Source organism: Pleurodeles waltl, chromosome 10 (assembly GCF_031143425.1).
Source record: "Pleurodeles waltl isolate 20211129_DDA chromosome 10, aPleWal1.hap1.20221129, whole genome shotgun sequence".
NCBI lineage: Eukaryota > Metazoa > Chordata > Amphibia > Caudata > Salamandridae > Pleurodeles > Pleurodeles waltl.
Genome location: NC_090449.1, coordinates 991,179,258 through 991,203,544, shown reverse-complemented (window position 1 = coordinate 991,203,544; position 24,287 = coordinate 991,179,258).

The following is a 24,287-nucleotide window of genomic DNA, read 5'->3' as shown; positions in this document are numbered from 1 at the left end:
TAGGATTATGTGGGAGACATTTATAGTGGGCCACATTGCTTAATTGACTTTAGCTTCCATGAGATATGTATCCAGATCCATTAGGACTACATTGCCCCTTATATCTAATGGTTTTATTATCAATGAGGGGTCTTTTCTCAGAGAAGAAACGTCCTTCCAATACTTCGGTAAGAAGTTTGTTTTACTTTTGCTGTTACACCATTTCTTACACAATTCTTTCAGATCCTCTATTACCAACTCTTGGAACAGATCAACACTATTACCAGGGGGCAATTCTGGAAAAATGTACATCTTCACTTAAAAAAACAAAGGTTACAGGGACGTTATAGTTAGGCTCACATTTTAAATGTACAAAACTATAGAAATTCACCTGCTATATTATCCCTATAACTGGTGCTGCACTAAGGTAACTATAACTCACACCCCTACCATGCATAGTTTTTTCAGCAAAAAGTTTACTGCAAATATTACATTCATATTATCAACGCTGTTATCAAAGATGTTACGAGTGCTGTAATTTGTGAGGTAATTAGCAGTGCATGGCGAGGGTGCGAGTTATAATTACCTTAGGGCACAAGTTATGGTTACTTGAGATAACTCTAAGTATAAATGGTGAATTTCTTTGGTTTTGTATGGTTAAAATCTGAGCCTAACTATATCTTCCCTGTAACCCTTAGTTTTTAATGTGAATTCCTATGTTTTTTTCAGTTCTATTTCCTAACTATACTGTACCTGTAACCTTTGTTTTTTTCAATTAATTTCTATGTTTTTTAACATAAAGTAATTTCCATTACTATACGTTAATCCAACCACCACCGAGCCGGCCTTTAGCCCTGCATGGCAGCAGTTGGCTGTAGACTCTGCAGCCAACCCCTATAATTGCCCAACCCTGCGCTGTGCATGGCCTTAGGCCATGCACAATGGAGATCGGACGCAGGGCCTAGACTGTAGCCAGGCCCTGTGGCCATCCCCTATAACCTCACACACAGACACCACGCATGGCTTTGGCCATGCACAGAGAGGGTTGGCAGTAGGACCTGGCCTACACCTAGGCACTGTGGCCAACCCACCTAACCACCCAACTCCATGCTCCTTATGCCTTTGACTATGTGCAGCAGGGGTTGGCCTTGGTCTGTCTCTCTGGGTGAGAGACTAAGGGGCATATTTATACTCTGTTTGTGCCGAATGTGCGTCAAACATTTTGACGCACATTCAGCGCAAACCTTGCCCCATATTTATACCATGACGCCCGACCCCGCGGACATCAAAAATCCTCTGTGTGCATCATTTTTTGGATGCGAGAAAGTGCCTTGCGTTAATGACATGAAAGGTAGGCGTTCCCGTCCAAAAAATGACTTTAAGGCCTGTGTGCCTTATTTGTACTCCAGCGTCATTTTGACAGACAGGAGGGGGCTGGCCTTAAAAAACGGCGCACAGCCTGACGTGCACTGCTTTTTAATGCCTGGGTGAGGACAGGCGTTAAGGGACTTGTGGGCTAACTTCCATGGTCTCTGACCATGGAAGCAGTCCAGAGGTGCCCTTCCCTACCCCCAGGGACACCCCCAGTCACCCTCGCCCACCCCTGGAGGACACCCATAGATGGGGGGACCCATCCCAGGTAAGTAGAGGTAAGTAGAGATAAGTATACATTTTTATTTTTTTCAAGTGGCATTGGGGGGCCTAATTTGGGCATGGCCATTGGGCAAGGGGGCATGATTCCTGTCTTTGCTAAGATAGGAGTCATTTCAATGGGGGTTGTGCATCAAAAAATGGCACAAGTCCGGTTAGAGCCATGATTTTTGACTCTAACTTCACTTGCACCATTTTTTGACGCACAATCGACATTTTCTCCTACGCCAGCGTTGCCTGGTTTGAGTAATTTTTTTGTTTTACTCTGACCAGCCCTCAGTGCCGGCTAACGTCAATCCTTAAATAAGGCGCCCACCTGGTGCGTAGGTATGGCGTTAGCCGGCAGTAAAGTTTTTGACGCAAACCAGCGCCTGCGCTGGTTTGCGGCAAAAAGTATAAATATGGGCCTAGGTATCAAAGGGTGTATCTGGTTGAGAAAGTAGCTGTGAGATTGTCTACCTGGGTGTGAGAGTGGGTGCATCAGTGTCTTAATGGGTGAGTGAGTGGGTGTGTCAGGGGCTGTGAGGAGCTGTGAGCGGTTGTGTGGGGATTTCTGTGGGTCTGCGTGTGGGTGAGTGAGTGTCTTAATGGGTCTGCGAGTGGGTGCGTTAGAGTCTGAGTGGGTGTGTGAGCGGGAAAAAGAGATTGAAATAGAGAAAGATAGAGAGTTTGTTTAGGCTTTGATGAATTATGTAATTAGAATGAGATATTTCTGGACAAACTGAAAAGAAAAATGTATTCGTCAATAACAAAGAGTAAGATCATCTTTTAGCATGAACCTTAAACTTTTGAAGTTTAAAAGAAATTAAAGAAGGAAATCGACCACATGGACACAACCCTGAACTTTCAGTGTGAGGGTCCGTGGCATTAACCTTCAAGCCATAGGTGACTCCTTACTGTGATGCTTCCAGACATACCTATGACAGTCAACCCACACATGTGATTGGAAAAAATGTCCATCACTAGGAAGGTTTAACAATCAAAACACTAGTAAATAAACAAACACTGTCAAGCGCTATTAGGATTTTAACCTTCGGTCTTACAGTGATAAATAGGAATTTAGGATATGAGGTAATTTTAACTCACATTCTTTCACTCACCTTCTCACTGAGATAACCTTCAGTTCATTTGGATAATGGGATACTGAAGTGAGTGGAGATCCCGTGATGATGCTACCCACAAAATACCCCACAATGGTAACATTCACCCTTGAGGGTCTGTTGAGAAAGATCTCAGAGGGCCTGGAATGATATGGTGTGAGGGTTCACTTCTTTTGGTTATTAGGATCATCAATGTCATCACAGACACAACTGCCTTGGGTGTAGCAAGCATTTGTTATGTGCAACATTGACCCTATACCATACACTTCACTGGTAGCCTAGTTTACATCAACAATCAACCACAGATACATGGGAAACCCTTACTGCACAATGTATTCCATATGAATACAACTGTTCAAGGAAAGCCAAGTTCCCCAAGATACTAATCATCTGTTCCAAAATTAATGCTTTTATGTGTATAAAAACCCTCACAGTCAGCAAACATCCAGTGACAAAATGAAGTTGATATGAGCAGAAAGGTAGGTACTGTCAAGAGTGTTTCTACTATGGAGAGTTTAATCCATACTGTTTGTAGACCATGACATTCTAATGTGAAGTGACAAAAGGTATTGACTAAAAACAGTATACACTCTATGCAACAATTATAAAAAATGACACTATTCACTTAAAATAACCAAGTCTGAAAGTGCTAAAGATAATACTACCTTCAGAGTGTATACTGTGGGTGATAGCCCATCTTCTGAAGCAAAACATGCACATGTACTTAGGTTAATATGTAATATAGAAATTGCCATACTGAGATGATTCTGTCTAATAACTCAAGGCTGCATACAGTACTTAGTATTTACTATGTAGAATCTTTGACCTGTTAGAAACCTTTTCTGCAGAATCAAAAAACGTGTGTGGAACATACTGTCACAAGTCATCAATTGTCATTTATAACATGTTCAATACCTCATCACATCTATAATGCATTAGAAGCACATGTGTTTTGTAAACACTTACACCCACCGTCTGGACACAGGCAGAACAAAAAAATAATATAGTAGTTACTCACCAATATGTAAACTTTAACATAAACTAGCATACTCATTTGATGATTGTTGAAAATTGCCTTTCTGCAGGGTCACCCTCAAACTTTTTGCCTTCTTCCTTCTCTTTTTCTGACCTCATTTTTGCTGGCTTTAGGACACTGCTCACTTTACCACTGCTAATCAGTGCTAAAGTGAATGTGCTCTTTCCTTAAAACATGGTGACATTGGCTCATACCCAATAGGTTATTTAATTTACTTGTAAGTCTCTAGTCAAGTGCACTACATGTGCCCAGGGCTTGCCACTAGTGAGCTGCAGCGCTGTTTGTGCCACCCACATAAGTAGCCCACTAACCTTGTCTCAGGCCTGCCTCTGAGGTGCCTGTGTGTGCAGTTTCACTGCCATTTCGACTTGGCATCTAAAAGTGCTTGCCAAGCCTTTAACTCTCCTTTTTCTACATATGAGTCACCCCTAAGGTAGGCCCTATGTAACCGATAGGGCAGGGTGCTCTGTAGGTAAAAGGCAGGACATGAACATGTGTGTTCTATATGTTCTGGTAGTGTAGAACTCCTAAATTTGTTTTTACACTGCTGTGAGTCCTGCTCCTTTCATTGGATAGCATTAGGGCTACCCTCAGACACTGTTTGAGTGGTAGATCCTGATCTGAAAGGAGTAGCCAGGTCATATTTAGTATGGCCAGAATGGTGATACAAAATCCTGCTTAATGGTGAAGTTGGATTTCATATTACTATTTTAGAAATGCTACTTTAAGAAAGTGAGCATTTCTCTACACTCAAATCCTTCTGTGCCTTCCAATCCAGATATAGCTAGGTTTAGTTCACAGCTCCCTTGTGCATTCACTCAGACAACCCCAAACACAGGATGCTCAGTCACACTTGCATAAATCTGCATATTGAATGGGTCTTCCTGGGCTAGGAGGGTGGAGGGCCTGACACTTACATGTCAAAGGACAGTAGCCTGCCATCACACAAAGGACTGCCACACCTCCTACTGGGACCCTGGCAGACAGGATGGAACTGAAAGGGGACCTTGTGAACTTCTAAGCCACTCTTTGAAGTCTCCCCCACTTCAAAGGCACATTTGGGTATTTAAGCAGGGTCTCTGACCCTTCCAAGTTAGACAATTCTGAACAAGACACTTCTGAGGTAGACACTCTACTTAATCAAGACACTTCCTGGAGAAGAGAACCTGAACATGCAACTTACCAAGAAGAACCACCTTGCTGGTCAAAGGTCTCACCTGACTGCTTTTTGCGAAGGACTGCTGCCTTGCTGTTCCCCTACTGCCTTGCTGCTCTCTGGCTCTGCTGAGAAGTGCTCTCCAAGGGCTTGGATAGAGCTTGCCTCCTGTTCTCTTAAGTCTCAGGACCAAAAAGACCTCATTCCTGCAAGAAGAACTCCCTGTGCAGTGAAAATCAACGTGCAGCCTGACAGAAACGACGCACAGCCTGCATCGCGGTGAGAAAATCACTGCACGCCGACCCGGACGACGCAGCCCAACTTTGCAAGGAGAAAATCGGCGTAGCGCCAGGAAATTCAATGCACAGCCCACTGGATTGACGCAAAGCCGAGCCAGAACGATGCAGCCCGACTTCCTGAGAGGAATCGACGCAGTGCCTGCCATGTGGTGGAAATTCTACGCAATGCCCACCAGATCGATGCAGCCCCTGTGACTTCGTTCTGTCAGCACTAGATTTCAACGCATTGTCCCCGGGGTGTCCGAAAACCCTGCAACCCGAAGAGGATCCAAGACCGAGCGCCGGAAATCGACACAAAGCCTTCCCCACGTAGAAAATAAATGACACATCGCCATGTGCGGCCCGAGAAATTAACGCACACCTCCCTGTTTTCCACGCATATTCTCCTCTGTGATTCCTTGCGGAGATTTTGAATGCAAACCAGGTACTTTGTGCTTGCAAGAGACTCTTGTTGCTTTTATGGGACTTAAGACACTTTATATTATTTTTTATGTGATATTTCAACATATACTTATTGCATCTTAATCGTTTTGACCTGCATCTTATCAGATAAATATATATTTTTCAAAACACTGTGTGGTGTATTTTTGTGATGTTCTACTGTGTTATTGCATGATTTATTGCACAAACACTTTACACATTGCCTTCTAAGTTAAGCCTGACTGTTCAGTGCCAAGAGGGTAGGCACAGAATAATTTGGATTGTGTGTGACATACCCTGACTAGAGTGAGGGTCCTTGCTTGGACAGGGGGTAACCTGACTGCCAACCAAAGACCCCATTTCTAACAATGATGTCATAATTTATGTAATTTGCCTTGCAGCCACCCCCCCCACAGGCAATCCACTCCATGCTGGGCAAGGCTTTTGCCAGGGTACACCAGGGGTCAGCAACTCCAAGCTGCGCACGCCCTTTAGTCGTGTGCAGGGTGAGTTTGTCTGCAGGAGCAGCACTTTTAAAGCTCCCGCCCACTGGTAACAGACTTTGGACAGATTTAAGAGAGCCTAGTGCCTCCTTGCACCACATTAGCAAAACCTTTAATGGCACTAATGTGGCCCAATGAGGCCAAATTTGCAGCGCCATATTTACAAAGTGGTGCAGTGCATGCATTGCGCCACTTTGTAACCCCATGCACCACATTATGCCTGCGTGAGGCTTAATGTATACAAGGGGGGCATTCCCCCATTATGGGGACCCCCAAAATGGTGGAGTGGAATCTAGGAGATTCCACTGCACCATTTTTAGTGCCTATTTTTAACGCCTGCACAGAGCAGGCGTTAAATGGGGGCATACCATTGTTTTCAATTGGCCCCTATGTACTTTGCAAGATTAGCGCCAAACGTTTGGCACTAATCCTGCACAGTAAATCAATAGCATCAAATAGTTTGATGCTATTGCCCCTACCCTATGCCATGGTGTGACGAATATTAAATATAATTGCAGTAGGGGGGTGCTAAGGATGCAGCGTCACAAATTCAGGTCTTCGTGTTTGCTTCCATTTGGTGGGAGATTTAAAAATGCTCCTGCCATGAGCAAGCCCAAGTTTACCTGCCAATGCTGGTGTTAGCTTGGAAAACACTGTGTCCTGAGGTTGGGCTCCCCAGGGCACAGCAAGTGAGCTGCTCCAAGGGATAGGGTCCATGGGACCATTAAAGCTCATGGGGGGGGAGCGCAACCTCCCTTTAAAAAATGTTCTTGGCCCTGGGAGATGCCGTACCCGGGACCCTTGAAGGCTTGGGGAGGGGCTCTGTGTCACCCCTTCCCTTTTTTGGATGTTTCAGCTCTTAAAGTGTTCTCTCCGGAGCCTATAATTGCTAGTGGAAGGAGGCTGTGTGACCCCCTGCCTTCAATGAAAGAAATCAGCCCAAAGGGATGGCGCCATTGGTGCCTTTGAAGACTCAATGAAGTGGGCAAATAAGACCCCCTCCCCTTTTGTGGACATGAGAGCCTGGGTCAGGCTCTTTGGGGCCTATAATGGCTCAGGGAATGGGGCTGCACATTCCCTCCCCTCATGGAATGGGGCCCCAGTGGTGGGCTCCCTGGGGACTAAAATGTCTCACGGAGGGTGCCACGCACCCCCTTCCATTAATTAAACAATGTGACCCCCAGGGTGTTTTTTTTTTTTGCTGCAAGCTAGCTTATGGCAAATATTAATAATTTGTTTGTTTGTCCCACAGAAGGTTTACATGGGCAGGGTATCCATGCTCTTTCCTTTTTTGTTATTTTTATTTTAACTTCAGAACATGGGACTTAGGGCCAGATGTAGCACACAGTTTGCACGTCGCAAACAGCGAATTTCGCTGTTTGCGATGTGCAAACTGCACTTGGCAATGCACAAAACCCCTTTTGCGATTCAGTAACCTGGTTACCAAATCGCAAAACAGGTTTGCAAGTAGCAATTAGGAAGGGGATTCCCCTTCCTAACTGCGAGTGGCCGTGCAATGGCAGTGCAATGCCAGATTGCTTTGTGACCATGAACGCGATCACAAAGCAATCACAGATAGCACCCATTTTAAATGGGTGCTAACCCATTCGCAAAAGGGAAGGGGTCCCCATGGGGCCCCTTCCCCTTTGTGAATGGCATTAAAGACATTTTTCCGGAGCAGGCAGTGGTCCTATGGAAAAAAACATTTCATCTTTTAGTTTTGTAATGCATCTAGTTTTCCTTTATGGAAAATGGGCTGCGTTACAAAAAAAAAAAAAAAACTGCTTTATTTAAAAGCAGTCACAGATATGGTGGTCCCTGTCTCCAGCAGGCCACCATTCCTGTGAGTGCCGCAAGTCTCAAGGGGGTCGCAAATTGCGACCCACCTCATTAATTTTAATGAGGTGGGCCTTTGCGACCCCCTTGCGAGTCGCAGATGGTGTCAGGGACACCATCCTACATTCCAATTTGTGACTCACAAATTGCAAGTTGCTCTGACTTGCACTTTGCAAGTTGCAAATTGGAATATACCTACATCTGGCCCTAAGTCCCCAAGTCCTGTAATGGCTGACAGCAAAGTTTTTCTCATGTTGCTGGCAGTAAAACAGAGTGTTCGGTCCTGCGGGATTCTGACCCAGTGGTAGATATATGACCCAAGGACAAAAACAAACCTTGGGCTAATCAGAGCTTTATATTTTTAAATGGGACTCCACAAGACTATTGAGGGACTCTCGCTGACTCAACCTTCTGGATATACAAATATTTCTAAACCTTGTTTTTTAAAACACTACTGAACAAATTGACACCAAATCAGAAAAAACATAATCTGTAGACCAGGACCTGGCTTCCTGCCAAATTTGATGTAATTACTTTCAGCAGTTTTTGCTTTAGCCCAACCTGAATAAGTTTATGGAAATGCATGAGGATTTTGTGTTTCAGGATCCTCCTGTTTTTCTTGACTCATGCTTGACATATCACCCAGAAACTTTAAATGCACAAAATAGATAAAAAAGTAGCACCTTCTTAAAAAGTTTCATGGAGATTTGTAAAAGGGGAAAAAGTTATTAGCAACACAAAAACACATTTCCTATGGAAACTCTGACTTAAATATCACCACCCAGTGGAATGCACATGAATGTGTGTATATATATATGTGTGTGTCTTTTAAAACACATGTTTTTAGTTATTCTATACAAATGCAACTTGAACTATTCAAGTTATTTCAAAATCGCACATCCCAGGTTATAGCATACATCATCACTTTCAATTTACTATACGTTGCACACATCCGTTCACAATCTTGTTGCATTACTCCCCACACTACATTAATCATAACCATGCACAGGTAATAACCTTCCATATTATTTATCTTATACCATGTGAAAGCTCAAATGACATCGTTTTAAGAACAAAGTGCATAGTTGAGGGGCAGTGTGCAAACTAGCATAATAGAGGTAATGCTAAATAAAATAGTATAACCTCTGCATGTAGAAGGGACACATTACAGTTAATATGGTGAGTATACCTTTTTTGTTAGCACCATTGGTGAGGGTTTAAAGTTTTACTATTTTTTGGACATGGTTATAATTATAACTGTGCAATTTGTAATGTTTGTGGATTTTAAATGTGGCTTTTATAGTTATAATAAGCAATATATTTCTGACTATAACTGAGTTTAACCTTTGTTTTTCCATTTAATCTATTTTTTTTTTGTTTTTTTAACCAATGAGGTCATGTTTTACTTTTTAATTATGTTATCAGGTTTTCTATTAGTTTTGTGAAGAGGTTCCTATAACGATAACAGGACTGTGTGTGGGAGACGGCAGAACATCAGAATGTGGGGGATTGAGTCTTTCTACACTAACAGTAAATGTCAGCCTGGTTCCTGGCTACCTCGCAGAACCTCACCTGAACCCCTAATCTTACCCGGTGAAGGGGATTTGTTGCACTCTGGAAACAGATCTCACCTTTTTGCCATATTATTCATGCATGCCAAAATGAAAACACATTTAAGATATGTGCTGAGTTTTCAATATATTTACTAAAATTAACGTAATCTTACATAGAGAGAATGAACTGTGATAATTAGGCAGATGAAGCAGAGCAAAATAATCAGCATTATGAACAAGGTGAAAACAATAAGCATTCCCATCTTTGTTAGTTGGTTCTAGAAATTCTAGAGATTCCTACTTGGCCCTAATACCTTAGAGAGAGCATACCCTAATACTCTAGAGAGACCTTCTGCCTTCCTAATCCAAGCGATTTGCCTTATCCTCATACCTGAAACTGGTGTCAGGAGTCTTCCTGTGTGGTGAATGGCAATCCTCATAAGGAGGCTGGTGGATCAGTGGCAGTAAAGCTGCATTATCAAGCACAGCAGTCCCAAGGTGATTACAGCTGGAATGCCTCTCTGACCCTTCCTGTCAGCACAATGATTATATAATAAAACTGCACTGTGGTAGAAGATGCAGCTCTGATGTGATACTTTGTCTTGGTATTAGAATCTGTTGCCTAAACTGGCACTTGATAGGTGTGTTTTAACCAATGAAGAAATGTAGGTATGCCTTGGAAAGAAATGGCAGATGATTCAGAAGAAAAATCTTCAATGTCAACTATGTATGCAGAAGCAGTCTGGGTTGAAACTGAGCATCAGCAGGTAAAAGCAGGTAAAACGTGGTCCATCATGAGCAACTCTTGGTTAGTAGTAGTAGTAGGAGGTTGTAGACTTATGTCTGGTGTTGTAGTTGCAGCGGTATCTGGAAACAACATAAGTTCAACAAAGTTGGGTTGTTCAACGTTTGTGGAGGTATTTCCTGTATGATAGTGAGAGGGGTTAGGGAAATACCAAGGAAGCCTCTTGGCCTACTATGCAGTATTGACCACATGATGCAATTTAACTTGACCAATGGATACAAAGCAGACTGCTCTGCAACCAGCAAGCTGTGGTAGAAGCACAATTCTGGTACAATGAATTCCGAGGACTGGCAGCAGTGCACGATATGAAGGACCACATTCCTTCTTTACTGGTTTTTTAGCTAAGTCCCCAACATTCAGATTCAAACCGGTAAGTGTTGACTGCTCCTTCCCTCAATCAGCAGCAGCTTGTGTCGTAGAGCTTGCATTGCAGAAGGCTTGTAACTCATGTAAGAAAGTTAGACATTCATTTATTCAAATGGTGTTTCTGCCTCCTCTGTGCTAGGACCATCTGGATTTGGGATGTACATATGGATTAAAACATGACTTTCCAAACGGTATGGCCACCCAAGAATCTTCTAGGCAGATTATTTAATGCTCTCTAGACCCCATATAGGTGGTGGACCCACCCAACTGTGACCTAAACCTAATACTCTAGCTGTCAAGGATTATTTCAAGTCAAGGTTCTTCACCTCCACAATAATGATATGGTGAGGAATAATGCACAGCAGCAGCCAAAGTTCCCATGGTGTCCCTGTAAACTTTAGAGGTGAATGCAGGGCCCTGACCCGAGGGGAATGCAGCTACCACAGATGTCCCGATGAACACCTGCAAGTCTTAGTGCAAGCATCAGCCAATCGCTGTGGCCACACCCAAAGTAATCTGGAGCACAAATTGACTGCAAGTTGAATGGTTTTGAAAAAACTATCAATGTTTAGTGGTCCACAATGGTCTACGGATATACATTGAATTGTTTTGCTTTAAACTAAGAGGGGCGTCTGCGGATGTGTTTTATGGTGGAAGCCTTAATTTGCTGACAGCCTAGGACATACTGCTTGGTCTGTTTGTACAGACCATGCCACCAATAAAGTTTTTTAAATTAAGAGATTGTAGCCACCACAAAACATGGGCAGATGCAACTCCCTCATATACTGCTTTTATTAATTCTAGCCAATGATCTTGGTTGGGGTAACTTGATTACCCACCCCTGGTATTGTTGTATATGGAAAGTTTGGGGCACTTAAGTGGTAGTAATATTTTGCTGGATATGCTTTTTGTAAAGCAGTGTTATTTACCAAAGTGTTAACAGCTGCCACCAGGTCTTTATCTACCTCTTATGAGAATGAGTAATCACAGCTACTGTGGCAGTCTTGACTGCACATTTTGCGGCTTCATCAGCCAGTAAATTGCCTACAACATGTATACCAACAAGTTGATGGCTCGGTGTATGGATAACATGAGCCAGTGGCAGGATAGCTTTTAGTTCTGCCACTTTCCACGAAAGGATTTCATGCTTGATAGTATTCCTTTTACAGTCTTTGAATCAATTTAGGCACCAACAATACTTCTAATTTTCATTAAAAACTGAACACAGTAATATGAATCACACACTAATAGAGTGGGGAATTCAAGATCCATATGTTCCAATGGCAGAATGAATGCTTTTAGTTCAGCAAGCTGTGCAGTCCTGAAGTGACTGTTTGTATATTTGTTGAGGGTGGAACTCGCCATCCCTCACTACTCCATATATGGCTGCACAAGCCATGGAGTATTGGTGCTTGGTACCTATAGCAGGCTCTCTGGACTCATCGTTTTATATTATGTATTTATACTGTTCAAGAGGCAAAATGTTTGGGCATGCATTACTCCTGTTCCCATTATAAACATTCTTGAGCATGTAGTATAGAGTCAAAGATATAAACTACATCAGTGGAATGCAAGGAAGTGGCCCATTGCATCCATTGTGTCTGTATTGCTTTAGCATTTGGTACACTGGCTTTTGTCACAGCCTCTAAGACTAGGACAGCAGTAATGACAATAATGTGTTTCTCTTGAGCAAGCGATCTTTCCTTTATGACAGCAATCTGTACTGATGTCAGTATATTTTCAGTGGATGCCAAACACATTTCTGCTGAAGAACATAAATGCAATATATATTCTATTGGCACTGTCACCTTCAATAAATGTCATATAGGTGAATCCAATTGCACCAGGAGTTATCCGATGACTGTATGTTTTCCTGAAGTTTAATCTGGAGCCATGTTCAGCAAATCCCAAACAATACGATCCACTCTGGCTAAATATGTGTTTAAGTCATCATCAGTTACATATTTACCATCGACATAGGACAATATTTCTTGGTCAATATCATGGAATATTAATGTTACTCAGGCAGCAAATAGTCCAGGGTTGTTCCTATACCCTTGAGGGAGTTGACAAAAATGACGTTCAAAGCCTAACACAGAAAAACACTTAAATATCTGCTTTCGGGTGCAAGATTTTGTTAGAAAAACCCATTGTAATTGTCTACAGCTGTTATGAGAAAGTCATCCTTTTGACCCTGTTCACCACCAGTTTTTGACTTATACTGATGGGTACTAACTCTGACTCTACCCTGTGCTCTGCTAACCAGTATTCTGTTAAAAATGTATATGCTAATTAGGTGTAATTATTATTGGCTCTGACAACCTATCTGTAAGTCCATCGTAGGGCACCCATGGGAGACTGCTGTGGTGTCTGGTGTCATTTTAAAGGCAGGCCTGCCTTGTTGGCTGGTTTTAACATAAAATTAAGCCCAAAAACGACTTCGGAATTAAACGTGCTTCCAAAGTCTTAAACCACCTTACTTTTACATTTAAGTCTATTCTAGGTAGCCTAAGGGTAGGGTGTAGTCTTGTTTTAATCAGGGACATTATAAAAGTTGTTTTATAAGCACTTCGAGGGGAAAACTGCCAATTTTGTATTTCCCTATTGTAGAGCCTTAGCTCCATATGCTAACACTGGAAGACTTTATTTTAAATTATTACAGTCTTATTTACATAGGAATGAGCTAAATATGTCATTCAAGATATCTAATTATTAGTTAGAATAAATCCAACAACTTGCCAATGTTAGATTTACTATAACTATTATAGGGGAAGGGTTTTATAACTCTTTCTAAAAGTTACCTAAACTCATCCCTGTAGTAGCCTTTCCTCATTGGTCAACCTCTGACAGGCTGAGCCAAGCTACCGTCATGAGGTGTAAAGTGGCCTGGGCTGAGACAATGAAAGCATCTGGTAGGTGGACATCTGCAACAGGAGATGGCAGGGCAGGAAGGGGCCGGGTGACCAAACTAGTCTTCAATGGAGGGAAAGACACTTGGGAGAGAAATCAGACATCCCCCATTTCCATTTCCTGCAACCACAGTCACAGAGAGAGCCCCAGAAATTAGATTAGGAGAGGGGCTAAAAGGGGAGTGATAGGGAAGGTTTGCCCCACTAGTTGGGGGCCTAGCCAGCCCTGCTCCTCCAGGAGATACTTTCTTCATCTTGAATTTTTAAGAAATAGTTCTTTCTGGGATTGAAATATGTCACACTTCGCAGGAAGTGGTCAGAATTATTGGTGGCACCCTGTACCCTATTGGTCAGGGGTGCCCCCTGTATGTTTGCCAACCCATAAACCTGCATAAATATGGAAGAGCTTCACAGCAACTCAGATCCCTGCTGAAAGAAAATCAGAAGGACTGCCTTGCTGAACCTCTGGAAAAAAGCTCCGTAAGGTGATCGACTTATCGACGAGAATCAAGCTGGTGACTCCAAATTGAATTTTAGGTTAATCTGCTGAAGCTCTGGAGCTTTTCTCCTTCAATGAGACTTCCAGGAGTTGACTAGGACCATGCCCTAATTCAAGCCAATGACATTGCATCACAAGCTGACCTGAAGAGGAGCCTCACACAACAATGAGAGAAGACGCTCAAGAAAAAATACTAAGGGCCCGATTTAGATCTTGGCAGTAATACCATCGATCTGTTGTGGCAGAAGACCCGAAAACACCCTCAAGTCAACAATGTTCTGCCCGCCATATTTAGATGAATTGCTGCTGAGCCAACAACCACCATTACAGAGTGCTCTTCCTAGCCATCCCTATTTAAATGTTACAATACTACAGACAGTTTATTGGAGGTGGATTGTGGGCGGAGGAGCTCATTGCTGGACCCAGTGGACATTGTACAATGGCAGCACCCGTGGAATAGAGGTAAGTCGCACACAAACACCGTACCTTAGCCATATGTATCCCCCTGCACAACACACTGCACAGCACACCAAATACACACTTATATCTATTGCCATCCCAACACCACACAACACATACATGCCGAAAGCACACATTGCCATACATCCATGACACACAGACATTATGGACACAGCACTCAAACACGACACGACCACGACAACTGCTACAACTACAAACTCATCTACACAAACACACTCACACAGAAGAACAACACACATCACAACAACAACCACACAACAGCAACACTCACATGAATGTTGCACACAGCAACACAGCACACAACCAAACATGCACAACAACATGGAACCCACATGCAAGTGTCACACATACAGACACAACCAAATCACCCACTCCAGCTCTATGTGCCTCAACCAGCCAATCCACTCACACACACATACATTACTAACTCACATGCACAATTGAAAACAGGTCCCCTTGCAATGTACACAATTGGTGTGAATATAACACCATTGTGGTGCCACCATTCATTTGGCAATGAGTACTGACATCAAAATGACAGCCCCGTATGTGTGGGATATGAGTCATGTACCAGTATGTTCCTATCAATGTCCCACGAAATGTGTTTCAGACAAATGCATGTCACAATAGTTCAAAAAAAATAATTTAAAAAAATGACTGTGACGGATATGACTGCAGTGATCCAGGTCATATGCGGTGACCACAGAACGTACACAGCCAATGAGGGTTCCCTACCTTTAAGTCTGGAGACAGGGGATCGTGCTTTCCCTGTTGTCCTGTGGCACTTGTGACAGAAGGTTTTGTTCAGTAGTTTCCAGTTGAAAATAGAAGTGGAATGCAGAAAAAGGGTAGGTTTGTTTGTTTCCCCCCAATCTGCCAACTCAGGTGTGGAGGTCGGACCGCCACAGTTGGCTTGGTGGTAAGGCACATCCAAATCTGCTCAATGGTAAAGGTGGCTGGAGTCCCTATTTCCAATGCCACCATCGAGGCCGCTGGAGATTCTTGGCAGAGTCAGTGGGACTTCAGCGTTCTTTCATCTACGGTCCCACCAACATCTAAATTGGGCACATGGATCACAAAGGCAGGCAACAGGTTTTTTGGATGGAAAACAGGCAGATGGACCATTGCCATCAAGATCCTGGCTAGTTGCAGTGCCTCACCCTAATCTGTTAGGGAGAAAGCTGATTTGTGGCAACCTGAAACCAGACACTCTGGGAAGCAGTGGACACAGATCTCACCCTTTTGTCATATTACTCATGCATGCCATGGCAAGAACACAAAGAAGATACATGCTGAGATTTCAATATATTTATTGAAACTAACGTAATCTTATATAGAATGAGCAGTGATAATTAGGCAGATGAAGCAGAGCAAAATAGTCAGCATTATGAAAAGGGTGAAAGCAATGAGCATTCCCACCACTGATAGTTGTTTCTAAAATTTCTAGATATTCCTACTTGGCCCTAATAGCACAGAGAGATCACATTTGGGTGTACCCTTCTGCCTCCCGAAACCAAGGGATTTTCCTCAGCCTTATACCTGAAACTGGTATCAGGAGTCTGCCTGTGTGATGACTGCCAATCCTCATCAGGAGGCTGGTGGATAAGCACCCATAAAGCTGTATTGTCAAGCACAGCTGTCCTGATATGGTCTGAGCTGGAATGACCCTCTGACCCTTCCAGTCAGGTCATTGCTTATTTAATGAAACTGCACTATGCTAGAACATGCAGCTCTGATGTGATGCTTCACCTTGATTAGCGAAGCTGTTGCTTAAACTGGCAACAGAGCACTCAGAATTTCTAGTTCTATATGTAGTCTTGGACAGACCGTTCCTGACTATGGGCCTCATTATGAGTTTGGCGGTCTTTTGGCAAAACCGCCACTGTGGCAGCCCTTAAAAGACTACCATGTTGGCAGTAATTCTTCTGCCATATTAAGAGTAACACTGTGAAGTCTGCCAAAAAACAGCCAAATTTCTGAAACCACCAGGACACTGGAGGATGGAAAAGAGGCGGTTCCACCACCAGCACCAGCAGCCTGACAAAAATTCTCCAACCAGATTATGATTAACAAATCACGTCAGCGTTCTTTCATCGCAGAAAACCTTTGCAGCAGTCTCAAATCACATTACACTGAACACAAAACCACATTGGATAGTTTTGAATGCCCCACACTTGACACCATCCATCCACCCAACACACTAACACACTGCACTATATAACACGCCCCTACACAACCCACAATCCTTTGCAAACAGAATTCCACACAAAGCAAAAGATAACCTACTTATTATACAGATACAAAAAGTGAGGATAGGTACCAATAAACACTTCACTACTCACACAACACACACCTGTACAACATACTCAACAAACATTTTACTACCACACATAACCTACAACAATCATCACCCACTCACATCACAGTACATACGCCTCACCATTTATCTAACTCTACAGCCTTTCACTTTGAACACTCCCACACTGTCTCCACGCACAACCATGTTTCCACAAACACACTTTTCATGGGTGAGGAGTTGAGGGTCATGGTGGATGAAATTGTAAGGGTAGAGTGACACCTGTATGCAGCACAGGTCCAGCAAACATCAATTGCCAGGAAAATGGAGTTGTGGCAAAGGATAGTCGAGAAGGTTCAATGCTGTAGGCACCTATCCATGCATAAGGGAGGACATCAGGAAGAGGTGGAATGACCTCAGGGGGAAGGTATGTTCCATGGCTGCCAGGCAGCAGCTGGTGGGTATGAAGACTGGTGGTGGGCCCCCACCTTCTCTCCCTACTGTCACATCTTGGGAGGAGAAGGTATTGGACATATTGCATCTGAGGGCCTGACAGGAATACCTGGGGGAGTGGAATTTGGTAAGTCACTACAACATTCATGTCACTCAATTGTCAGGTACTTCATGCTCCCGCAACAGCCTATCTCACCCCAATTAACACCCACAAAACCTCTGTTCAAATGACCTAATACCCCTCTCTGGCATGACACATGTCCGCTAAAGTCACCTGGCCCCACAGCCTTTGGAAATGGCATGTGAAGAACTGGCAAATGATAGCACTACAGCTCCCGGAATGCAATATCCCTATGTTGTGAAAAACTGGAGAGTGCACCAAATATGAAATGCCATGCATTTAAAACGTGTGTAACCGTATATGGCAATGACAGCAATGCCATGGCTCACTCACACCATCATCACAAGCAAAACACCTATAGTTGAGTGCCCATTCGTAGAGCCTCAGATTAACGATTCCTAAGGTAGAAACGTACTTACCTGGGTTGGAAAGTCAGATAGCTGAGTGGATGCATCCAGATACAAGTCAATGTCCATTGCTTACTCACATACTGGTGGTCATTCTGACCCTGGCGGTCTTTGACCGCCAGGGCGGAGGACCGCGGGAGCACCGCCGACAGGCCGGCGGTGCTCCAATGGGGATTCCGACCGCGGCGGTAAAGCCGCGGTCGGACCGGCACCACTGGCGGGGTCCCGCCAGTGTACCGCGGCCCCATTGAATCCTCCGCGGCGGCGCAGCTTGCTGCACCGCCGCGGGGATTCCGACCCCCCCTACCGCCATCCAGATCCCGGCGGTCGGACCGCCGAGATCCGGATGGCGGTAGGGGGGGTCGCGGGGCCCCTGGGGGCCCCTGCAGTGCCCATGCCACTGGCATGGGCATTGCAGGGGCCCCCGTAAGAGGGCCCCTACATGTATTTCACTGTCTGCTGCGCAGACAGTGAAATACGCGACGGGTGCAACTGCACCCGTCGCACAGCTTCCACTCCGCCGGCTCGATTCCGAGCCAGCTTCATCGTGGAAGCCTCTTTCCCGCTGGGCTGGCTGGCGGTCTGAAGGCGACCGCCCGCCAGCCCAGCGGGAAAGTCAGAATTACCGCCGCGGTCTTTCGACCGCGGAACGGTAACCTGACGGCGGGACTTTGGCGGGCGGCCTCCGCCGCCCGCCAAGGTCAGAATGAGGGCCACTGTGTCCCTACAAAGACACTAATGTGCATTGTACAGCTCTAATTTGTGCCATCCATCATGCCAGACAGTTAACTAGGCAACAGAGGTGAACAGCCAAGTCAATAATCAAACAACATCACATGGCATCTGCAGTATAATCACTACAAACATAGTTTAACAACTCCAAATATGGAGTATGGAATTCAAGTCACAGAGTTTAATGTCGCTCTAAGTTATTCTGTGCAGCAGCTGTCATTGTCATTGCTGGGAATCATGTTAAGGGACTGTCTGCTTCTTACACTATTGCAACAATACCCCCAATGTAACCTGAACTCTGTGTTCGACTTCTCCCACAGGTAACCTTGCCAGTGTCACCATGGACAGGATACCTTAGACTGTCATTACCCTTCTGCATGAAGGCCTCAGTGAGTACTACACCCCTGGATGTCTTGTCACTGACTACGGACCAGGCCCATCAGTCTCACCCTGGCCACATCCGCTTTTCCCACCCATGTTGCATCTACAACACAGGCAACCATTCACCCCACCAACGTGTGTCCCAGGGACAGTTTCATCCTTTGTGTACCCCACTGTACAGATACTTGAGTCTCCTCTTGTCATCCTTGACAATGATGGTCCTGCCACCACTGGCAGTGGGCACACTGTGCTAGGGGCACAGGCACATAGAGGTAGGGTGTGTGGGCGGGATGCTGTGGGCCAGAGGATGGGGTCTCAAAGGGACAATACTGAGCAGGAAACCATCTCCCAAGTCTTGGGGACCTACCAAAATCCCCAAGGCATGATGGGCCAGGTAATAACCATGTTGGGGGAAATACAAAAGCTTCAGAGGGACACCTATAGGAAGTCATACAGCAGTGGCAGGCACTAAATGCAAGCCTTACGTCTATTGCTGGGGTGCCGCTGAGGGACATCAATATTTCACTGAATAGGTCTGCAACAAAACATCAGGCCTCTTCCACTAGTAATGAATATTCTAGCCCTTCAACATCTGTGGTTGCAAGTGGAATTGAGGTCCTGCCAGGAGAAGGACATGCCCCAGACCCCTTTCTCCGTGGCAGAGGAACTTCCCTCCAAATGTGGCTGTCCACCCAGACATCCAGCAGGAGCAGATGCCAAGACTAAACCAACTGCCAGAAAGGGAACCTCTTCTGATCGTTGCTCCTTGTGTGTCACAGGTACACCCTGTTGACTGTTCTGCAACCAATCTCCATTGTCTCTTTTTGCCAGGACACTGGACGTGTGTATCCTAATGCTGCAGTAGAAACCTTGATGTTTCAAGCCACCATGACTAAACCCTTCACTGTTGATTCTGTGTTTCATTTAGTTACTGGTCACACATATTGTTTTACTGTCCAACATAAAATACACCTAAACATAGGTCCTGAGTATGTGTCATTTATCAACCATGTACAATAGTTATGCATGCCAACTCTAGTATGTATATGTGCCTCTGTATTGTACAACGTTTGTTATGGACATCATACTTGGACTCTACCATCAGGAGACTCATTACATTAGGTTTGTAACATGGAGAGATTTAAAAAAGGTGTATACTGCATCTGCACACATTTGTTGGTAGATATGCATACACCACATAGAGCATAACTGAGAGCAACATCAGAATGTTTGATAAGGTGTCACACAATGCTAAACCACAGGATACAGAAGATAGGGGCATAATAGTCTTCCTACAAAGCAGGAGGCACAGAGATTGGTGATTTGTATCACCTGGTAAAGCCTTATCACATACCCATACCTAAGCTTCCAAATAATCACATTCCATGGTACATACAGAGATCAGTACTGATGTTCCCAGTCCAGATTCTCTCACGTATATTGGTCACATACTGGTAAGCTTGTCCCTCACTTATGTCAGTATACAGTGGCATGCACATTGGTCTGCAAAGTAGGTACACACTTACAGCTAGGTTTAAGTAAGAATACATACCACAGCAACCATTGTGATGGGAGAGGCTATGGTCCTACATTTATACATGAGTCAGACACATATGGAGACACAAATGACGCCTCCTGTACCCTATAGGTGAACTTGAAGGGAAAACACATTTCCACCCCAGGTTCCTGACAATCTGACAATGTTAGTTACACTCCACATACTCATGTCTATTAGCAGCTGGTTTCAGCCATGTTCACTTTTCATGTCTGCCTGCAATTCCCATCTGCTGCTGACACTGTCACTTGCCGAGGTTGATGAGCCAAATAGGATCTCGGCAAATCAGTGATTAACAGAAAAAAGGGATGGGACATAGCAGAAAACATTCCTCAATTCAGAGAAGTCATGTCAACAAGTGTGACTTTGCATCTGCTATAAGAAAACATGTTACTGTAGACCACTCTGTCCTGTACATAATACACATTTTCAGTATCTGTGCACAATTCACTCATAGGCATTGGAGCTACCTACAACCTCACAGATAATGCAATAAAGGAGGTGATATGCTACCTATCAACTTACAGTTACAAACTTGAACCACAACATTGGGTAAACAGCACATACCTTTTGGTCAATTGAAGTACTGATTGATGAGACCTGCCCTGGAGCCTCCTGCTTCATCAACCTCTGGCTCATCATCACTTGTGAAATCTGCATTTCCACCCACTGGTGCTGCTGGTTCCCCCTCTTCTGGTAGAAATGGTATCTGACGTCTCAGGGCAAGATTGTAGAGTATGCAGCAGGCAACAATTATTTGATACCTTGTTGGGTGAGTAGAGGAGGGCTCCTTCTGAAATGTCTAGGCACCTAAATCTTGCCTTCAGGAGCCCAAAAGTGTGCTCCACGACATGCCTTGTCCTCCTGTGGGCCTCATTGTAGTTGATTTCCCCTGGCATGTTGAATACCTCACTAGTGTCAACAACCAAGAACAGATGGGCTAGCCAGAGTCACATGTAAGCAATTTGGTATAATAACACAAACATATGCGTTGGGCATGCAACATTGTGATGGCAGGAGACATACCTTGCAATACAAATTTCAGTTGTAACTTACCAACCAGCCAGGCCCTCTCTGTGTTGAGTCATTCCATCAGAAGTAGGACATTGGTGTTTCGCATGATGATGGAATCATGGACTAATCTGGGATACTTAGTTGGCACTGACTTGTGAAATGTACTGGTCTGCCAAACACACCACTTGAACGTTGATGATGTGGTACCTGCTGTGTCATTATTCCCACCTAGTGTTCCCAAGTGTACTTACTCAATTGGTAAGTTGTATAGATCTTTGGCCTCAGAGCAGTCCTGTTCCACTGGGCATTGCTCTATGTGCAACATTGGGTCTGACAGAAGATTAACAGGGCCAAGTAATCCTGTGTCCTGAGATAGTTTGAGGCTGCCATCCTAATTAGGACTTTGATATGGCAAACCAACAACACTCCCTATGAGGTTTGAGGAGGTGTCCCCATTGTCATGTCAGATTCGTACATTAGGAAATGTGAGGGTTGATCAGGGTGGACATCTTACATAGTGGAAATCAAGGTGGTAATGATGCATTGACATTGCAAGACATAACATTGACATGTGTTCAAATACATTTTATTCTTATGTATATTGTGTTGAGAAGCTAAGTGGATGGGCTGCTGATCCCTTAGCCCTTGTATATTGTCCATGCTATATAAGGCTGTAGCATACCTATATGGATACAACGTAAACTATTTTGTGCCTACATTATATATCAATTGATACTTTGTGTCTATTGTTATATTGGAGCTTCTTCTTTGCCAGACTTACCTTTGCTAATCTAAGGCTGTTTGGACAGTTCCCCGCCAAGACAAGGAACACTCTTCCTATCCACCTGCGACAGACACAGGACCTGCTAACCTTCAAGAGACACCTCAAGACATGGCTGTTCGAGCAGTAGCAGCACCCTCCCCCCCCCCGGGCCTTGAGACCCTCACGGGCGCTTTACAAATGCTATGATTGATTGATAGACAGTTCTAGTAATGGATCTGCTCATTTCTTCCTGGCTTAATAGTGTAGCAGGTCTTTCATTTGACTAACACTTGTTGATGTTATGGGATATGTTGTCATTCAATTTGCTTAACTCTAGGTGTATGTGACATTCATGGTTACATTAGTAATTGGTTATGTAAGTGTTAGTTCTGTACTAAGGTAATAGGATTCACATATCTGGAAAGTTGTAAGTGAATTAGGTGTTTAGATGTTGTCATGTAGAAGTTTCTAATCAGCATGTATACTAGAATAGTATGTGGCCTTCGTGCACAGTGTTTGGTGTCCATTGTATTGGATGTGTTGGTACGCTTCCTGTGGTTTTCTGTGGTTGTATCCTGTGTGCTAAGTAGGCCCCTATTGCAGGACATAGAATTGTTGTCTATGTGACAATGAGTGAGATACATGGGTCCGGATAATCTTTATGAATCTTTTCATAGTATTTGGATTGATGTTTCAAAGTCATGCTATGTCATTTTGTGAGGCACACTATTTGTAATGCCATATGTAGTGTATTCATCTGAGGTATTTAACATTGTGAAAGCTATGGACAGATTCACAAGTTGGATATATGATTTAAAAGCAACATGCAGTGTTGTATTTGAAAGTGAGATTAGTTTACGTTCATGGAGCAAGACTACTAGTAATGGACTGAAGAAGTGTGGAGTGAGGAGAGGCATAATATTGTGTTGTTAGTAAACTGCCTTTCGTAGGAATGATTGGTTGATACACAGTAATGGTCTATATGAGGAGAGACTTTAGATGTTGCCAATTCATCTTGTGCATGGTCTTTTTGAGTTACTGCTGAATTGGTGGGATGGTGATGTAGTGGTCAGATGGTTGTCATGTTGTGGGTGAGACTGTGGTTACAGGTCAATGTTGGAAGTGTGTGGCTGTGACATGATGTAGGCTCCAAATGGTTCCTATTTAGGGCTTTATGTGGCATAGATGTGTTTTCACTGCTGTGTATGATGTAATGTATGTGTATGTTAAGAATGTGATGATGTTCTCTCCCTATCTCTCTGCGAATCAGCATCAGCAGACAAAGGAGACAGGGCACAGACAAGTGGGGGAGCTGCTGGCCACGAGACCCGAAGTGCTGATACCACTGACACCGAGGGACCCAGTGGCTGGGAGGGTGAGGGGAGTGTCATGGGGAGACTGGATCCAGTTCTTTATCATCAGAATCCTCCTCCAGTGGACATTCCCTGTTGGTGGCGGAACCAACTGGGCCCACCCCAGCACTATCTAAGTCAGTCACTCTCCCTTTCGATCACCGTCCTCCCTGTGGCTCCCTACCCAGTTGGCCATGCCCAATCACCCAAGAGGGTGGGCATCTCCTTTGCCACATGCACTTCTGCCCCTGTCAGCCCTGCTGCCCTCAGTGAGGTTGCTATTGGCCTCCTGAGGTTAATCTTGTATGTCAGTCGACCTTAGTGAATGCCATCTAGGGATGGCAACTCAAGTCCAAGAGAGCAATGAGTTCCTAGAGGGCATTCACAGTGCAGTGGCTGGCCTACAGAGACCTTGTCAGGCTCTGGCCTTCACACTGACGGCAGCCAGTTACTCTTTGTCTTCCGTCCCTCCTCCACCTTCCTCTTCCCAATCCCAAACCCCTCTTCCCTGCCCCAGCCAAAGTGCACAGACAGACAAGCATGCATCCACCTCAAAATCCAAGGGTAGCTCAGACAAACTCAAGCTCCACATGACGCACCACCGGCATGCACACAACAACAT